This window comes from Sminthopsis crassicaudata, chromosome X (assembly GCF_048593235.1).
Source record: "Sminthopsis crassicaudata isolate SCR6 chromosome X, ASM4859323v1, whole genome shotgun sequence".
In the NCBI taxonomy this organism is placed as follows: Eukaryota; Metazoa; Chordata; class Mammalia; order Dasyuromorphia; family Dasyuridae; genus Sminthopsis; species Sminthopsis crassicaudata.
In genome coordinates this window covers 60,876,555-60,894,695 of record NC_133623.1, presented here as the reverse complement: position 1 = coordinate 60,894,695, position 18,141 = coordinate 60,876,555, and the positions used below count along the sequence as shown (strand labels likewise).

Here is an 18,141-nt window from a genome sequence, read left to right as displayed (position 1 = left end):
AGTGAGTGATACTGTAACTGGGCCCAGATCCCAAAGAGATCCAAAAAAGAGAGAGAAAGATTCTTAGATCCAGTGAGTGATACTGTAACTGGGCTCAGAACCCAAAGAGATCCAAAAAAGAGATAGATACTCTTAATCTGGTGAGTGATACTGTAACTGGGCCTAGATCCCAAAGTGATCCAAAAAAAGAGAGAGAAAGATTCTTAGATCCGGTGAGTGATACTGTAACTGGGTCCAGATCTCAAGGAGATCCAAAAATGAGAGAGGGACTCAGATCTGGTGAGTGATGCTATAATGGGGCCCAGATCCCAAAGAGATCCAAACAATCGAGAGACACTCTAAGATCTGGTGAGTGATACTATAATGGGGCCCAGATCCCAAAGAGATTAAAAAAAAAAGAGAGAGAGATATTTTTAGATCTGGTGAGTGATACTATAACTGGGCCCAGATCCCAAAGAAATCCAAATAAAGAGAGACGACACAAACATACAAAGGGGCTCTTTTCACAATAGCCCCAAACTAGGACCTTAGGGGACGCCCAACTATGGGGGATTGGCGGGATGTATTATGGTATGTGAATGCAATGGAACGTCACTGTGTCCTGAGAAATGACAAAATGAACTGTTTTAAAGGAAACTGGATCTACCTAGAATAAGTCCAGAAAAGCAAGCGTGGGAGGAGCAATTTAGAACAGGCCAACAGCATCCTAAAGAAGAGAAACTTGGCGGTAAGAAATGACCAGCAGGAGGAATACAGAGAGGCCTGGAGAGACTTACATCAACTGATGCTGAGTGAAATGAGCAGAACCAGGAGATCACTGTACACTTCAACAACAATACTGTATGAGGATGTATTCTAATAGAAGTGGACATCTTCAACATAAAGAAGAGCCAACTCACTTCCAGTTGATCAATGATGGACAGAGGTAGCTACACCCAGAGAAGAAACACTGGGAAGTGAATGTAAATTGTTAGCACTAATATCTGTCTGCCCAGGTTACATGTACCTTCGGAATCTAATGCTTATTGTGCAACAAGAAAATGGTATTTACACACATGTATTGTATCTAGGTTATATTGTAACTCATGTAAAATGTATGGGATTGCCTGTCATCGGGGGGAGGGAGTAGAGGGAGGGGGGATAATTTGGAAAAATGAATACAAGGGATAATATTATAAAAATATATAATAAAAAATTATTAAAAAAAAAAAAAGAGCAACTTGGGAGGACTTTGGAACTCTGATCAATACCATGAGGAGGCACAGGGCCAGAGGACTACTGGGCACATGCCCACCCCCACCTCGTCAGGGAGAAACGAGCCATGTGTTTGGAGATCCGGCCAATAAGGGAGTTTGTTTTGCTACATGAGGCACTTTTGTTAGAAAGGGCTCAATTTTCTTTTTTCCTCATTCACTTTGGGATTGGGGGGAAGAGGAAGGAAAGGGAAGAAGCCTTTATATAGTGTCTCCTATGTGCCATGCATTAGGTTCAGCACTTTACAAATATTATCTCATTTTCTCATAATAACTCTATGTTGTAGATATTATTATGAACCCATTGTATAGTCAAGAAAATTGAGACAAAAGTGACTTGCCCAGAGTCACACAGCTAAGTAAGCTTCTGGAAGGGAGATATAATAATGAATTCTGGTTAAAAAAAAACATTCTTTTTTTTTTTTTTTTTTTTTTTTTTTTAAAGGGCATAAGCTTCTCCATTAAAATGAAAGTTCTTTGAGATTAAAGACTGTTTTGCTTCTGGCTTTCTGTCCCTACTACCCTGCACGGACCTCAGAATATAGTGTGTTTGTTGATTGGCTGATCGATTGTGTGTCAGCGCAGCATACATGGACGTCCATCACTATGGGTGAGTTACCTAAAAGACCAGGGAGGGATGGAGGGTACACCAAAGAGAAAGGAAAGGGAAAGCTGGGGGTTGCCAATAATAGGACCAGACAGGAGAGGAAGCTGTGGAACGTCAGTGTCCAGAGTTGGGTTCATATGAGCCAGGTTGGAACAGCAGGAAGCCCGAGGCAGCATGCTGGGCTGGATAAACTGGCTATTCCCAAGCTCTGTGGGATCTGGGGCCTTGGGAAAGACACAGAGACACTGCGAGTAAGGGAGGGCCTCTGTCTCTCTAGAGACTGCCAGGCTCCTTTCCCTGGGAGCTGGAGCTGATAGTCATTGTTTGGTATAACTGGCATCTCCACATCCTCTTGACGAGAGATGCCGGCATCACATTTTCCAGAGTTCCTGTAGGCTGTTTTCCCCCAGAAGCCTCCTCTCCTCTCATGCTCCCATTAGGCAGTGCTGTCCCAGGTCTCCCTGGCCCAGGGTAAAGGCTCTAGATATCGGAGGCTCAGACTGCCCACTTCCTCCATGATCAAGGTTTTGTTTTTCATGTGGCAGGAGCTTCTGGGAAACTTCCTACACCAGGCCCGCTCCGACTATTAGCATTGAATGTTGCTTCCCACCGGGGCCCTGGTTCTTCATTTCTCAACACTTGTTGTTTCTATTCAAAGAAACAAAGAAAGATGTGAAATCTTCCACTGCCCGGCCCTCCCTTCTGAGGATGAGGCACGGGACTTAGGAGCGAATATACTTTGTCATCGGGACCTCGCGACAGCAGCATCCCACACTGGGATGGCCCCAGCCTTGGGGTTTCCGGAGCTGTTTCTATCAGCTCCAACTGCTCTTCCTGTCTCTTTAGCCAGCCAGAGAAGACTCCAGCCAGTGGGTGGGGGGCGCCAATGACTTTGCGGCCTCCACAACGTGGTTAATCAACCACTGTATAAGAACCTACCCGCTGTGCCCAGTCCTGAAAGAGAGGCTCACAGTCAAATTGGGAAGCCGAGAAGGGCAAAAATGAAATGAGACAGTCCAGACTGGACTGGGATGCATGGTGTGGACTGGGGAAGGTTATAGGTCAGAGGTCAAAGCAGGAAGATCAGGGTGCAATGGGGTATTTTGGAAACCTCTGATGGGGAAAAGACCAAACAAGGGGAGGGAAAGCAGAGGAAGAGGGACATTCAAGAGGATATTGAGGAGACCATCCTGGTGGGAAGGAAAGGTGGGACTAGTGATCTAATAATAATAATAATAATAATAATAATAATAATAATAATATCTGGTACACAAGCTGGGGGTCAGATTAAATAGGAGGCAGCTAGGTTGTAGAATCGATGGAGTTTCTGGACTCAAAGTCAGGATGGATCTGAATTCAAATCCCCACTTCAGAAACTTACTTAGCTGGGCAATCACCTATCCCTTGGTCTCCTCATCTGTAAAATTAAGAACTGTTATAATAGCATTTACCTTCTAGGATTAATATATGGATAAAATTAGGTAACATTCGGAAAGAGCTTCGCAAAAGCTTAAAGCGTTATTGAAATGTTGCCTCTTACTATGGTTGATCTTGAAGGCAGAATGGTAGCATTTGGCAGGAGCAAAAGCAAAAAGGAAGCAGTCTAAGGGGAACAGTGTGTGCTGTGTGAGAGTGAGCGGGTCGCTTAATTCCCCTCTCTTGGTCTCAGTTACCTCATCTGGAAAATGGAAATGAAGACAAGAGCTTGTCCTGCCTCCCTCATGGAGAGGAAAGCCCAAATTAGTGCAGCCTCTTGGAGAGGAGAGTGCTATCATGGAAACAGACAAAGGGAAGGAAGCTACTCTCCTCCTAGATCAAGCCTTGTCTTTCCAGACAACCCAAAAGCTGTTCATATCAATAATAACATTAATAATAAAATTTAATAAAATATCAGTAATGAGAGTTGACATTTCTAATAGCAAGCGGTATAGAAATATGTAAAATTGGTGATCTCTGAGTCTCACAAGAGCCCTGGGAGGCAGGTGCCAGAGATATTCATAAATCCAATTTACGGATGGGGAAACTGAAGCTCAGAGTGAAGGATTTGCCCAAGCTCGCTGAGGTGGGAGATGAGATTTGACCCCCGGTCTCTCCTGACACTGATTTCTACAGTTTTTCCAATACGGGCCTTTTAATAAAAGCTTAATGAATATTGTTTTGAAAAGCTCACTTGTCCATTCGCCTTCCAGAAGCAGGGCAGGTCAGTGACTCAGGTACCAAGCTACAGAGCCCTTTGTCTACAAGGGAGGTAGGGAGAGAAAGGCTAATTACTATCCCCATTTCATACAAGAAGAGGATAAGGGACTTATTTCCTTGGGTCGTGAAGTCCTAGAGTGCCAGATGAAGCCAGACTTGGGCTCTTGCTCTCCCGATTTCCAGTTCAGTACTCTTTTCTGCTATCCCTTATGATCCCCAAGACAGAACCCAACCTCGAACTAGCAGATTGGGTTCCTTGGCTTGATGGGAAAAACTAATTAAGGATAATTAGCTTACCCAAAGTCAGCCAGTTAGTCAACAAACAATTAGGGAAGGAGAAAACAAGAAGAGATTTTGACAGCCAGGCACCAATTTGCCTACTGTGCGCCGGCCGCACTGAGCTAAGTGCTGGGGAGACATAGAAATGAAGAAAACAGTCCCTGCTCTCAAGAAATTCTTGGTCTAATGGGAGAGGAGATTTGCAGAGACCTCCCTCCAAAAAGGGCATTGGACAGGATAGCTGGGAAATAGTCTGAGAGGCAAAGGACTAAGATGAAGGAAAATTGGGAAAACCTTAGTGCAAAAGGTAGGATTTGAGGAAGGCCAGAAGGCCAAGATGAGGAGGAGGAGAAGGCCCAACATGGAGGCCAGGAGGCTGAAATGAGGAAGAAGAGAGGGCCAAATGTGGAGGCCAAAAGGGCAACATGATGAGGAGGAAAAGATCCAGCATGGAAGCCAGGAGGCTGAAATGAAGAAGGAGAGAGCCAAATGTGGAGGCCAGCCAGTGGACGCTCTGAGTCAGGAGATAAAAGCACACCAAAGGTACTAGAGAACTCCAGGTATGGAAATTGACTCCCCCAAAATTAAATGTATTTTTCAACTTAACTGATGATTGAAGGCAGAGCCTCCCTTCCCCACCCTGGATATATTTGCAGTTTTTTGTTTCTAAATAAGTCAAAACTGAGTTTTGCCTTGAGTCTAATATGAGGCAATATATGTAAATGAGATCATATATTCAGCACAGTGAGATAATGAAGGTAAATGAAATGATCTATGCAAAGAGCTATGCCAACTTTACAATGGCATTCAGCATTAGCTATTATTAGTTATGATTATGCTCTCTGATAACTGGGGATTCTGCAGACCATCAGTCATGCTGTCCAACAGCCATCTGACTGGTCAGGGTAGTTAATGTTTGGGGAGCGGTTGGACAGATCACAGCTTTGAAAACAATCTCTTCTTGCTTTCTCCTAAAGCTTGCCCACTGTGGATAATGAAAGGCCCCCATCCGTGGGGTTCCATTTCCTTGAGGTCTCGCCAAACTGCTAATATAGCACACAGTAGGTATGTGACTAATGCACCAGAAAGCCAGATCTGATTGAACTGATAATGTGAGTGGGCCCGAAGGCCATTTTATAATGCTCACGGGTCCAGTGACCAGTGCGAGTGGGCCCAGAGGCCATCTTTGTAATGCTCACGGGTCCAGTGAAATGTGAGTGGGCCCAGAGGCCATCTTTGTAATGCTCACGGGTTCAGTGACCAGTGCTAGTGGGCCCGAAGGCCATATTTGCTGACAGGGGACACCATCCTGACACGCAATAAGGCCACACAAACTTCGTCCCCTTGGCCCATTCTGGACTGGGCTCTCTTGCTGCCAGCAAAAGTTATAATATTTCTGGAGGCCGAGCTAAAGGGCAGCCAGAGGAGAAGAGACCTGTTCCTGAGGGCTTTCCTTTGAGAGCCACCCCACCCCCCACCATTCCCCCACCCCCACCACTACCTCTCCAGTTTCATTTCCTGTTTTCTCCTCGCTTACAGGCACCTCCACTTTCAAAGGATGCTTATCTCTCATATTTCATTTTGCAGGCAGATATGGCCATCTCCTCTCCTCACCGCTTCATTAAAGATGTACCTATTTAGTTTCTGATCCAACACCATCAGCTTCACTCTCCCCAGAGGGAGAAGCCGGGTCTCAGGGCAGGACTTCTAAATTGTCACTGCTCTGAAATACAGTCAGAGCCCGAGGAAAGCCCAATGCAGCTAACACAGCTAGCGAGCAAGCAAGATTCAAGGCCTCTGGGGACCCACAGTCTCTAGTCGGCATTTCCCACATCCCTCTGAAGCTGTGCTCCCCAAGCCAGTGGCAGTCAGTCTAAAGGATCTCTCTGTCTCTCTCTCTTCTATCTCTGTCTCTGTCTGTCTCTCTCTCTGTCTCTGTCTCTGTCTGTCTCTCTCATACACACACACAATGACACATATATCCACATAAAGGGGCATTCACACAGGTTTCGAGCTTCAATGAACTAGAGTTTGTGGAAATTCCCTTTGGGCTCCCTGCATCCCAACATCCAAAAGGAAGGGGAGAAAAACGAGTATGCTTTTAGCTTCCCTAGCCAGGTAACTTGGGTGGCAGCCATCTTGAATGAGACAGAAGGCATCATACTGAATTACGGTCCTACTTAGGTATTGAGAAGTAATGCCTTGCGGCTGTTTTATTTGCCTGGACAGATAAAAGAAGACTAATTGGAGACCCTATCGAATCTCCCTCCAAAAATCTGTCATCCTTCCCCGTACACCCATGGCACCGTAAAGTCAATTTCACTAGAACCTTTTTAGGTTTCTCTGCTCTAGAAAAAGCTTCGTCGAAAGAACTCGATCTCTCTGAAAGATTTAGTCAAAAGCGTAACTTCCAAGAGATGTTCATCCTTACTCGAGTAGAATGGAGGCTTCTTCAAGGCAGATTTTCAGTTTTGTCTCAGTTTTCCCAGCACCCTCAGCAAGTACTTAATGAATCGTTGGGGAGGAATGAATGAATCTTTGTGAATGAATGAATGCTTGTGTACTTCAGCTCCTGGACCTTCTCCCTCTCCAATCTAGGACAGTAACCACTTGGGTTCTCAATGAAATCCTGCATGATTCTCAGGCAGCAAACAATGACTGAAAGATGATCACTAGCCTCTGCTTATAGAGCAGGCAGAAAGGTGGACGCCAACTGCTCGAAAGCCTTTCAGCAACAAGGAAAGAAATGAGAACGGGGCGTTTCTTTGTACCTATCTAACCAGAAAACACAATTAGCCAGTATGTCCTATCTTCGCCCCCCTCCGTCACAAAAATCATGGTGCGTTAAACTGATACAGGCAAAGCCTTGGATAACACACCATGCTGCACTATGAGGCAGGCCCAGATTCGGGCTGAGTCTGTTGCCTGATCTGCAAACACCAAAAGTGTCGGGATGGCCCCATCCGCTTAGCGTGTAGTGTGGATCAATGGGAAGATCTAGAGTCAGAGTTCTCGGCTTTGAATGCTTGCTCTTACTGATGGCTAGCTGTGTGACCCTGGATAAGTCATTTGCCCCCATGGACCTCCATTTCCTCCTCCATTAAGGGAATGGGGGTGAGATGAAACAAGATGGCCTCTGGTTAGATAATAGGCTTGGGGAATGTGGGGAAACAACATAAACACAGAGAAATCAATTCAGAATTCAGATGTGCAAAGAAATGTCAAGGACGAGCAAGGTGCCTCTGTACCAGTGTTGTTGATAAGTATCAATAAGCAGGAGATGCTTCGTGGAAGAGAGACGTCCAAGCCATGCCCGAAATGGAGGCAAGGATTCTAGGAGGCCTAAGCAAGAGGCAAAAGCATCTGGAACAAGGGGTGAGACGCTGTGTATGGTGAACGACAGCCGTGTTGCTAGGAGAAGGCCCAAGACAAGAAGGTTTGGGGATACACATTAGGGGAAAGACGTGGATGAACTCGTAATGATGGGAAAGATGTGGATGGGGATGTGGTCTGGCGGAGGAAGAGGATGAGAGAATCAGTGGGGAAGATAAGATAGCGCCCAACTGAGAAGGGCTTGAGATGGCACTAGAGACTCACTTCCTCCGCCGGGGACTGATGGAGCACACTCATGCCTAAAAGGACCAATTGGAGGCTATGGCCTCCCGAGGATTGGGGAGGGGGGCCTGACCTAGGCTGGACAGAGAGGAGGTGACAGATGTGAGTAACAGAGAACCCGGCATGGCAACTGGCCAGACAAGGAGGATTAAGGGAGAGTGAAGGTCACGGGTGACTCCAATGCTGAAAACCCGGATGACTAAAAGGATGATGGTGCCTTCAGCAGAAATAGGGAAGAAGGTAACAGGGGGTGAAGGGGAGGAAACAAGCATCTCCCAAGTGTACCAGGCGCTGCGCTAAGCGATTTACAAATACTATTTCATTTGCTCCTAGGAGGAGAATAGGTTTTGGAGAGAAGAGGAGGAGCTCTGTTTTGGACACCATCCCAAGAAGCAGGACTGGCCCTCGGGAGAGATATTGTGGGCTGGAACAGATGCGAGAGAGAAGGCCCAACACAAGAAGTTTGGGGATACACTTACACATGGGGGAAGGATGTGGATGAACTCGTAAATGATAGGAAGGATGTGGATACTCTTGTACGCGGCAGGAAGGATGTGCATGGATACTCTCTTACTTGGAGGGAAGGCCGTGGATACATTCATATGTGGTGGGAAGGCCATGGATACATTTGTACATGAGGGGAAGGACCTAGTGTCAGAAGCAAAAGAAACAGTAAAGGCGACGTCAGAGAGGGAGGAGGAGAATCAGGAGGAGAAATGTTACAAAAACTCATCAAGGAGAGAGTATCTAAGAGAAGGGAGCTAATCAACAGAGTGGGATGCTCTAGGGGGGTCAACAAGTATGGGGACTGAAAAAAAGCTAATGGGTTTAGCCCTAAAAAGATCTTAGTAATTAACTGGTAGGACATCAACGAGAGAGCATCTAAGAGAAGGGAGCTAACCAATAGAGTGAGATGCTCCCAGGGGGTCAACAAGTACTGAAAAAAAAACTAAAGGGTTTAGCCCTAAAAAGATCCTAGTGGAGCAGCTAGGTGGCGCCGTGGATCAAGCACCAGCCCTGAAGTCAGAAGGACCTGAGTTCAAATCAGGTCTTAGATACTTTACACTGCCTGGCTGTGTGACCCTGGACAAGTCACTTAACCCCAATTACCTCAGCCAAAAAAAATCCTATTCATTAACTTGTAGGACATCAAAAAGAGAGTATCTAAGAGAAAGGAACTAACCAACAGAGTGAGATGTTCCAGAGAGGCTGAGAAGTATGAGGACTGAAAAAAAAAGCTAAAGGGTTTAGCCCTAAAAGATCCTAGTAACTAACTTGTAGGATTCCTTTAAGGAGGTCAGTTTCAGATCAAGGGTGGAGTAGAAAAGCTAGATTAGGAGTGATCAAGGAGACAGTGAGGGGCCCGGGGCATCTTTTAAGTCCGTTGGGTACCCGGGATGTATTTCCTCTGGGCTTAGAATCTTGAACTCATTTAGAGCAACTGAATGCTCTCATTTCCTCATCTCTCTTGGGTTTCATTTCTCTCTTTTCAAAACTGGGAAGCAATATGGTACAGTGGAAAGAGAGCTGGATTTGGAGTCCCAGGGCCTGGCTGTATACTCTAACTCTACCACCCTCTATGTAGTAGATGTGCCTCAGTTTCTTCATCTGTAAAATGAGGGTGGTGGCTTCTAAGCTCTAATCTGAGACCCTAATGCAGTGCCAGTCCTGTCTGCTGATATCAGGTCCTCCTGACTGCAAGGGTGGGTGGTCTAACCACTGAACTTCTGCCTTGACGCCTGCTTTTTCAAAGGTGGCACAAGGCTACAGTATATTTCATTTGGAGACTCCTTCAGCTTCCCCTAAATTGCAAACATGGAGATTAGAGAGAGAACAGAAAGGGAAACGGGGCTGTGAGAAAGGAGGTCCCAAAGACAGGCACTGCCCATATATACTGTGTCCTTGAGGCAGCCTGGAGGCTCCCCCAAACCAGGCACTGCCTCCATTTTCCCAATTGCCTAATAAGTGCTTGCTGAATGTGAAATGTCAGGGGCTTCGCCACAAGGTTCCTTGAAGGAGGCGGCCTCATGGTATATTTCAGGGAGGACGCCATTTATGGGGATCCAGTTTTCTGGACCACACCAGTCGCCTAAAGCAGAGAGTACCTGTAGAACAGAAATCTAATGGATCACTTATGTTTCCCTACTTCCTTTTCCCAGATCCACTGTGTATGTGTGTGTGTGTGTGTGCGCGCGTGTGTGTGAATGTGTGTGTGTGTGTGTGTGTGTGTGTGTGTGTGTGTGTGAACTGTGCTGGGTGCCGTACTAAAGAAAAAAACAAAAAGAAGATTGTTCCTGCCCTCAGAAAACTTCCAGTCTATGAGAGACAAAATGGTGGAATAGGGGCCAGAAGGCTGGATCTGGAGTCCGGAAGAAGTGAAGCCTTAGCACTTAACTGTGTGATCCTGAGCCTCTTTCTGCCTCAGTTTCCTCAGCTGTAAAATGGAGATAATAATAGCACCTATCCTAAAAGGTCCTTGTGAGGCTCAAATGAGAAAAGAGTTACAAAATGCTTAGTGCCATACTGTAGGAACCGTACACACGCTCGTTCGTTCCCTTTCCTGTTGAAGGAAACGACATGTAGACGGGTATATGTGGACAAAAGAAAGTCAGGACAACTTGGGATGGGGAGACCCTGGAAGCAGGGCAGCAAAGGCCTCATCTGGGGCGCCGCCTGTACTTTGGGGGCCGCGAAGAGTCCTGGGAGGAGGGAGTGCGTTCCAAGCACAGGGTACAAATGCCTCCTCGCCATCTCTGAGGCCCCAGAGCAGCTCAGGGCCCCGGGCCGGCTTCCGGGCTCCACAGGCAGGGCTCTGTATCTGTTAGGTCACACTGCCCATCTCTCGACTGGAGGGGGGCAGTCTGGCCCGATACAGTAACAGAACGGCACATTCTCCCTTTCTGAATGCCTACTGTGTGCCAGGCACTGTGCTAAGGAGACGGAAGGGACTTCAGAGACCGGTGGCTGGGGAGCCCTAGCATCAGAGGACTCAGAGCAGGGAAGGGGGAGACCTGACTTTGTCATCCAGCCCTAGCCGGATCCCTCTCCTGGACAAGAGGCTGCATAGGAAAAACTGGGCCCAAGCTGAATCAGCCGGAGGAGAAAAGAGCCAGAATCACACATTAGTTGCTCGCCAGGAAAGGTCGGAGGGAAAATGAGCAGGGCCTGAGGGCTGAGGCCTGGGAACGGCCCCTGTTAGGGTCCCTCTTTTCTCTCCCTGGCTGACTCTTTTTGTAGCCCTTTGCCCTTCCTCTCTTCCAGCCCTCCCCCTTCTCTTTTTCTGTGTGTGTGTGTGTGTGTGTGTGTGTGTGTGTGTGTGTGTGTCTCCATGTCTCTCTCTCTCTCCTTCCTCTCACTCTCTTGTCTCTCTCTTCTGTGTGTGTGTATCTGTCCTTCTCTGTCTCTATCTCTCTGCTCTCTGTCTTTGTGCCTGTCTTCTCTCTCTCTCTCCTGTCTGTCTCTTGTGTCTCTTTCCTCTCACTGTCTCTTGTCTCTGTCTCTCTTCTCTGTCCTGTCTGCCTCTCTATTTCTGTCTCTGCTCTTCCTTCCTGTCTCTCTCCTCCCTCTTCTCTCTCTCTTTCTCTCTGTCTCTGTCTCTCTGTCTCTCTCTGTCTCTCTCTCTCTCTCTCTCTCTGCTCTGTCTTTGTGTCTGTCTCCTCTCTCTCTCTCTCTCCTTCCTCTCACTCTCTCTTGTGTCTATCTCTCTGCTCTCTGTCTCTGTGTCTGTCAGTCTATCTATCTCTCTGTCTCTCTCTCCCTCCCTCTCACACACACAGCCTCCTTAGGCCCTGGGCCAGGAAGTTTTATCAATGAGTCCTCAGGGCTCCAGAAGTCACAAAGCTTGAAACCAGCCGGATTTGAGGTAAGCTATCATCCTCAGGCCAAGGATGCCCCACCCTGTTCAGGGCTGGATGACCCGGAAGCAGTTTCCCTCCAAGATCACTATTCCCCCAGCAGGAAAAATGCAAGAAGGTCAGGTCACCCCACCCCCACCCACCTGCCCTGGTGGAAATATTCAAGTGCCCTTGGAGGGACGCCCAGGCCTCCACCAGGGAGGCAGCAGCATACAAGAGCACTGGCCTTGAAGCTACAGGCCAGAAAATCTGGGGCTGGCTTTCACATTACAGAGGAGGAAACTGAGGCAAAGGGAACATCGGTAAGATCCTAGATCCAAAACTGGGACCTCAGAGGCCACCTCCTCATTTGAACTGAGGCCCAGGGAAGAGTCAGGAGACTCCTAATTAGCCATGTGACCTGGGCAAGTTAATTCATTTCACTCGCTGGAGGCTCATTTTCCTCATCTGTAAAATGGGCAGGATAACACCCACGGTTTCCACCAGGACTTCGAGCGGGATAAGATACTTGAATCACCGTCACCGTCACCACGAGACCCTGCTTACCAGGAATCCGAAAAAGAAACCTGTTCTCTCCCCTCTGAACAGCCTGGTGCCTCCTTCGGGGCAGGAGGAGTCCCGGTGTGAGAGGGCCACCCCCCCCTCCCTGGCCTGACCCCGGGAGGCCCCTTTCCCCTCCACTCCCTTAGGCCCCGGCCCTGTCCAGGCCCCTCTCCTCCAGCGGAGGGCCCTGCAGAATCGGGGCAGATGGCTGATTGTCTCTAACAAGCAGGCAGCGAGAGAGGGGAACAGCATTCTCACCCCCCCATCCGTTGTGCAGGCGGCAGAGAAACCCAGTTTCAAACCCCTGCGGCAGACACCTCCTCCTGCCAAGCTCAGGAGGAAGGGGCTGGCTTTCTAATTTATCCCCCCCCTCCGTTGTTCCTTAAAATAATCTCTCATTACTTGGATGGTGGCTCCACAATGTTTATTTAAAGCAGTTTGGGGGGGGGGGGGGTTAGAGAACCAAGACAAAATAGCCCAAAATCCATGACTGAGCTCTCTCACAGTCAACTAAGCTTCCTATTGCTTTATGGGAGCAAAAGGGGACTAGGGAGGAGGGAGCAAGGACAGTAGGCTCTCGGGATGCTTTCCTGGAAATTCCACCAAAGGAAAGGATTCCTAAAAAGTGGGATTGCCCAGAGAACTGCCTCAGTTTCCCCATCCTTAAAGCGAAGAGACCAATACTACTCTATGGGGAGGCTGCCCGGGGGGCCCTTTAAGCTGTTAGAATAAGCAGGCCATATTAAACTAAAGTATTATTTTTATTACATAATCCTATTATATAATATAGTCAAGTCACTTATCATATCCATGGCATTTCTGTGGGTCATCATGCACCGAGATATTCCTCCGTCCTTTAACAGTCTGGATGACACAAACCAAATAAAAGGCTGATGGGAATATGGGGGAGGGGGAAGCACTGGATGGAGATGGGAGGAGGAGCAGGGGATTCTGGTCAGAGCCTTTTCTTCTAACTGGCAGGGAGACTCTGGGCATGTCATTTCATCCCTCTGGGCCACGGATTCTCCCCATCCCACCTCCTACTCCCCATCTCAAATGGAACTAAGCAATAAGAAACACAGATTTCCACAGAGCTGAGAGACCGATGAACCAAAGTTGACTCGTTTTCCAGATGACTTGCCCAGGATCACACAATTAGGGAGTCCGTTAGACAGGATTCGAATTCGGGTCTTCCTAATTCTGAGTGCAACCACTCTACCCCCTTTCTAGCTGCCTTACTGACGGTACAACATTATTCTGAGATTCAAAGAAGTGAAGAGATGTGAAAGCAGAAAGCACTAGGGAAAAAAAGCCTGAGGTGTTCTTCCTGTCTGGTACTTTCCTCCTCTACAAGCCCCTAAGCTCTTTGAGCAAGCAGCCCTCCTAGCCCCTTTGTATGTCCCACCGTGTCTAGCACCATGTCATAAATAGCGTTGGCTTAACAGGGGCTCTTAACCTCGGTTCTGTGAACCTGAGGGGGTTTCTTAGGGTTTCATAACTATATTTCAGTCTAATTGGCTTCCTTGGAAATCCTGTGTTTTATTTTGTGCGCTTTAAAGCCCTGATTCCAAGAAGGTCCATAGATTTCCCCAGAGTGACTGCCCAAGAGGCTCATGGTACAAAGAAAGCTATGAGCTGCTGGGGCCTGGAAACAGTTACGCTGCCCAAGACTCGGCCCGGTTGCCATTCATCATCATCACAGGACTTGGTTGGAGCCATGAGCTAACCTCCTCCCCTTTCCCAGCTTCCCTATTTCTGTCAAGGGTGCTGTCGGCCTTCCCTTTACCCCTGGCTCCCAAGCCTGGAGGCGTCCTCAGTTCTTAACCTCTCACCTTCACATCCGGTCAAATCCTGCCCATGATACCTCCACAACACCTCTCCCATGTGCCCCCTGCTGTCCCATCATCCAACTACCACTTCCACTGCCTAGGCCTTTATTGTCTTCTCCCCTGGACTACTCCTCCTTCCAGACTGGTGTCCAGTTTGCCCTCTCTTTGACTCATCTTCCACACAATTAACAAGCTGAGCTTCCCAAATTAGCTCTGGTCTGACCATGTCGCTCTCCTGCTCAAGAAGCTGCAAGGACTCCCTACTGCTTCTGAGATCAGATACCTTAAGATAAAACTCCTGGAATCTAAAAGCCTTCCCAGTCTGACTCGTCTCCTTTCTGGGCTCATTACACATTATTCCCCTTCACAGGCTCAGCCTTCCGGCCTACTCTCTACTCCTCATCAACAGCGCCTCCCATGTCTGTGTCTTTATGCCCAGGCAGTTCCCTACAAGTGAAATCTACTGCCTCCTCACCAGGGTTTCTTAGGATATGACAACATTCAGTCACGATTGACTCTGTGACCTCATTTGGAGTTTTCTCAGCAAAGATACTGGAGTGGCTTGCTCCAGCTCACTTGATGGCTGAGGAAGCTGAGGTAAATGGGGTGAAGTGACTTTCCCAGAGTCACAAAGGTAGGCCAAATTAAAGAGATGAGCCTTCCTGATGCCAGGACTGAGGCTCTAACCACTACACCATCCAGTTGCCTCAAAGCTTGGCCCAGCTGCCACCTCCTATTTGAGCCTTTTCTGATCTTTGCCCCATCCCTCCCCCCCAACCAGGCAATGGTGCTTGCCCACTCCCAACTCTGGCCAAAATGGCCATGGGCTTATTTTCTATACACTTTATTACATTTATCTGTGCACATGTTTTCCTCTCTGCCTCTGTCCCATAACAAAAGTTCCCTGGGAGAAAGGACAGCCTTCCCTTTGCATGTATAGGCCCAGCATCTGGGACCAAGCCTGGCCTGGTGGACTTGCTTAATAAAAGTTGTTTAATGAGCAATTCACCCTGAACTGTGGCTTTGGGGTCTCTTTTACCATTTCAGGATGAGCTATCCTTTCCACAGCCACCTCCCCTGATTTGGGCCAGGGCTTTCTGCTGCTCATCAGGGCATCTCACCCCCACTTAAGAAACCCCATCATCTGACAGGAAAAAGATAGTAATGAATGTTGGAGGGGATGTGGGAAAACTGGGACACTGATGCACTGTTGTGAATACATCCAGCCATTCTGGAGAGCAGTTTGGAACTATGCTCAAAAAGTTACCAAACTGCATACCCTTTGACCCAGCAGTGTTTCTACTGGGCCTATATCCCAAAGAGATCTTAAAGAAGGGAAAGGGATCCACATGTGCAAAAATGTTTGTGGCAGCCTCTTTGTAGTGGCCAGAAACTGGAAACTGAGTGGATGTCCATCAGTTGGAGAATGGTTGGGTAAATTGTGGTATATGAATATTATGGAATATTATTGCTCTGTAAGAAATGACCAGCAGGATGACTTCAGAAAGGCCTGGAGAGATTGACAGGAACTGCTGCTGAGTGAAATGAGCAGAACCAGGAGATCATTATACACTTCAACAACAATACTGTATGAGGATCAATTCTGATGGACGAGGCCTTCTCCAACAATGAGATGAACCTAATCAGTTCCAATTGACCAATGATGTACAGAATCAGCTACACCCAGAGAAGGAACACTGGGAAATGAGTGTAAACTGCCTGCATTTTTTGTTTTTCTCCCCAGGTTATTTTTACCTTCTGAATCCAATTCTTCCTCTGCAACTAGAGAACTGTATGGTTCTACATACATATATTGCATCTAAGATAGACTATAACGTATTTAACATGTATTGGACTACCTGCCATCTAGGAGGAGGGGGTGGAGGGAGTGAAGGGAAAAGTTGGAACAGAAGGGAGTGCAAGGGATAATGCTGAAAAATTACCCATGCAGATGTTCTGTCAATAAAAAGCTATAATAAAAAATTAAAAAAAAAGAAATCCACCAGCTTGCCCTTGTTCCTAGGAAAGAACAACCTGTGTACTGGTCACAGGGCATCTCACCCCCACTTAAGAAACCCCATCAGCTTGCCTTTGTTCCTAGGAAAGAACAACCTGTGTACTGGTCATCAGGGCATCTCATCCCCACTTAAGAAACCCCATCAGCTTGCCTTTGTTCCTAAGAAAGAACAGCCTGTGTACTGGTCGGTCATCAGGGCCTCTCACCTCCACTTAAGAAACGCCACCAGCTTGCCCTGGTTCCTAGGAAAAAAACAGCCTGCAACCACATATTGGGGCTCAGTTCTGGCCAAAGGCAATATATAGCCCCATTTAGCCCTGATCAGGGACTCAGTTAAAATGTGCAGGATACATCCAGGGGAGAGGCTAAGGATCCATAAGTAAAAGTTAAGAGGAAACGGGGTAAAGAAAGTAAGGAGGGATACAATTGTTTCTGGAAACTCGTAACATTGTAGCTGAGGTCGAGTACCGGATTACTTTGTATTCAAAGCTAAAAGCCTTTGGGATTTTGTCCAACCCCGGAGTTTCTTTAGATGGATAAAATGGGGCTAGAGTAAGTTGCCATTAGCTGGCAACAAAAGTAACATTTGAACTCAGATCTGATCTCAAGAGTAGCATTTCTTCCTTCAGCCTATATTCTATAGCTTCTCCTAACACAGCAGGGACTGAGTAAGATAGGACCCAGTCAGAGAAAAAACAATGGTCTATAGGACAAATAGGGTGTTTGTAATCCCGGAGTTTGGGCTTTTCTTAGGGGACTGGAACTGGGTGATATCCCCCCTCACTCCCTTTAGAACATCTGCCCCACGGCCATTTACCCAGAGGGCTTTGGCCCCTGAGTACAAGTACTTAGGACAGGCTTCTCCCTCCCTCCCATCTCATGGTCAGAGGTGGGGGGACTAAAGATTCAGAATATCAGACAGACTAAAAGTCACCGTCTGGGTGTGGATTGGTTTAACAGAACTGCTTTCTCTCCCCCCTTTCTCCTTCTTTTAAAATATTTATTAGGAGAAATGGCTCCCTGGGGAAGGAAGAGGGGAGGCCTCCACACCAAAATGAATGTGATAGAAAAACAAAAGGCATTAATAAAAACATTTAAACACACGACAGAGTGGTGCTAATGACGTCAAATTCCCAGCTTCGTGCCCCAAGGTGGCCGGGCAGCTTGACTAGAGAAAACAATGTTCCCAGGCTTCCTCCACCTTGGGTGGGGATCGCTGTTGGCCACCTGTGTGACCTTGGACAAGTCATTTCCTTTCCTCTTGGCCCTGGATGAAGGTTTGAATTAGATCCTATCCAGTGAGCCTATCAGCTCTCAATCCTTTGAATGCATAAGCGGTGAGATATGGCAGGGAGTGTGCCTAGATGGAAATCAGAAGCCCGGACTTGGAGCCCCTGCTCATCTGTTTCTTTGCTTCCAGGCTTTAGGCCCCTCTCTGAGCCTCAGTTTTCCCTCTCTGTGAAAATCGGATGATCTCCAAGGGCTCTTCTGATCTCCAATCCTACAGGCCTAGTGGCTAGCTGGCTGATCAGGGGAGAGTTCCTTTCTCTTCCTGGTACAGTCCTGATTGCTAAACTGGGTGATCATGGGAGAGTTTCTTTCTCTTCCCAGGCCTCAGTTTCCCCCTCTGTAAAATCAGGCAGTTGGAGATTATTTCCACGGTGCCTTCCTTTTACCGGAGAGGTCTATGAAACAGACACATCAACTCCGGCCCATGCAAATGCTGGAGTTGGTGACGTCCGGTATTTCGGCTACATTAGTGTGCCATCAGCCAGGGCTTGGACTCGGTGTCTCCTCTTGGCAGCTGCCACTGACTGGCTTATGTGACCGGGGATCCCTCCCGGATCTCTATTTTCCACCTAGAACCAGAGCCGGGACTTCCGAGATCCCATAGCCCAGCCCTTTCCTTTTACAGAGAAAGAAACTGAGGGCCGGGAGCTTGCTGGAG

The 18,141-nt window shown here is 47.6% G+C and overlaps 1 protein-coding gene across 4 annotated transcripts in view; it reads right to left on the bottom strand.

Moving 5' to 3' along the window:
* Positions 1-18,141, bottom strand: part of SEPTIN6 (septin 6) — a 62,513-nt gene that overhangs the window by 42,866 nt on the left and 1,506 nt on the right. The window lies entirely within an intron of this gene.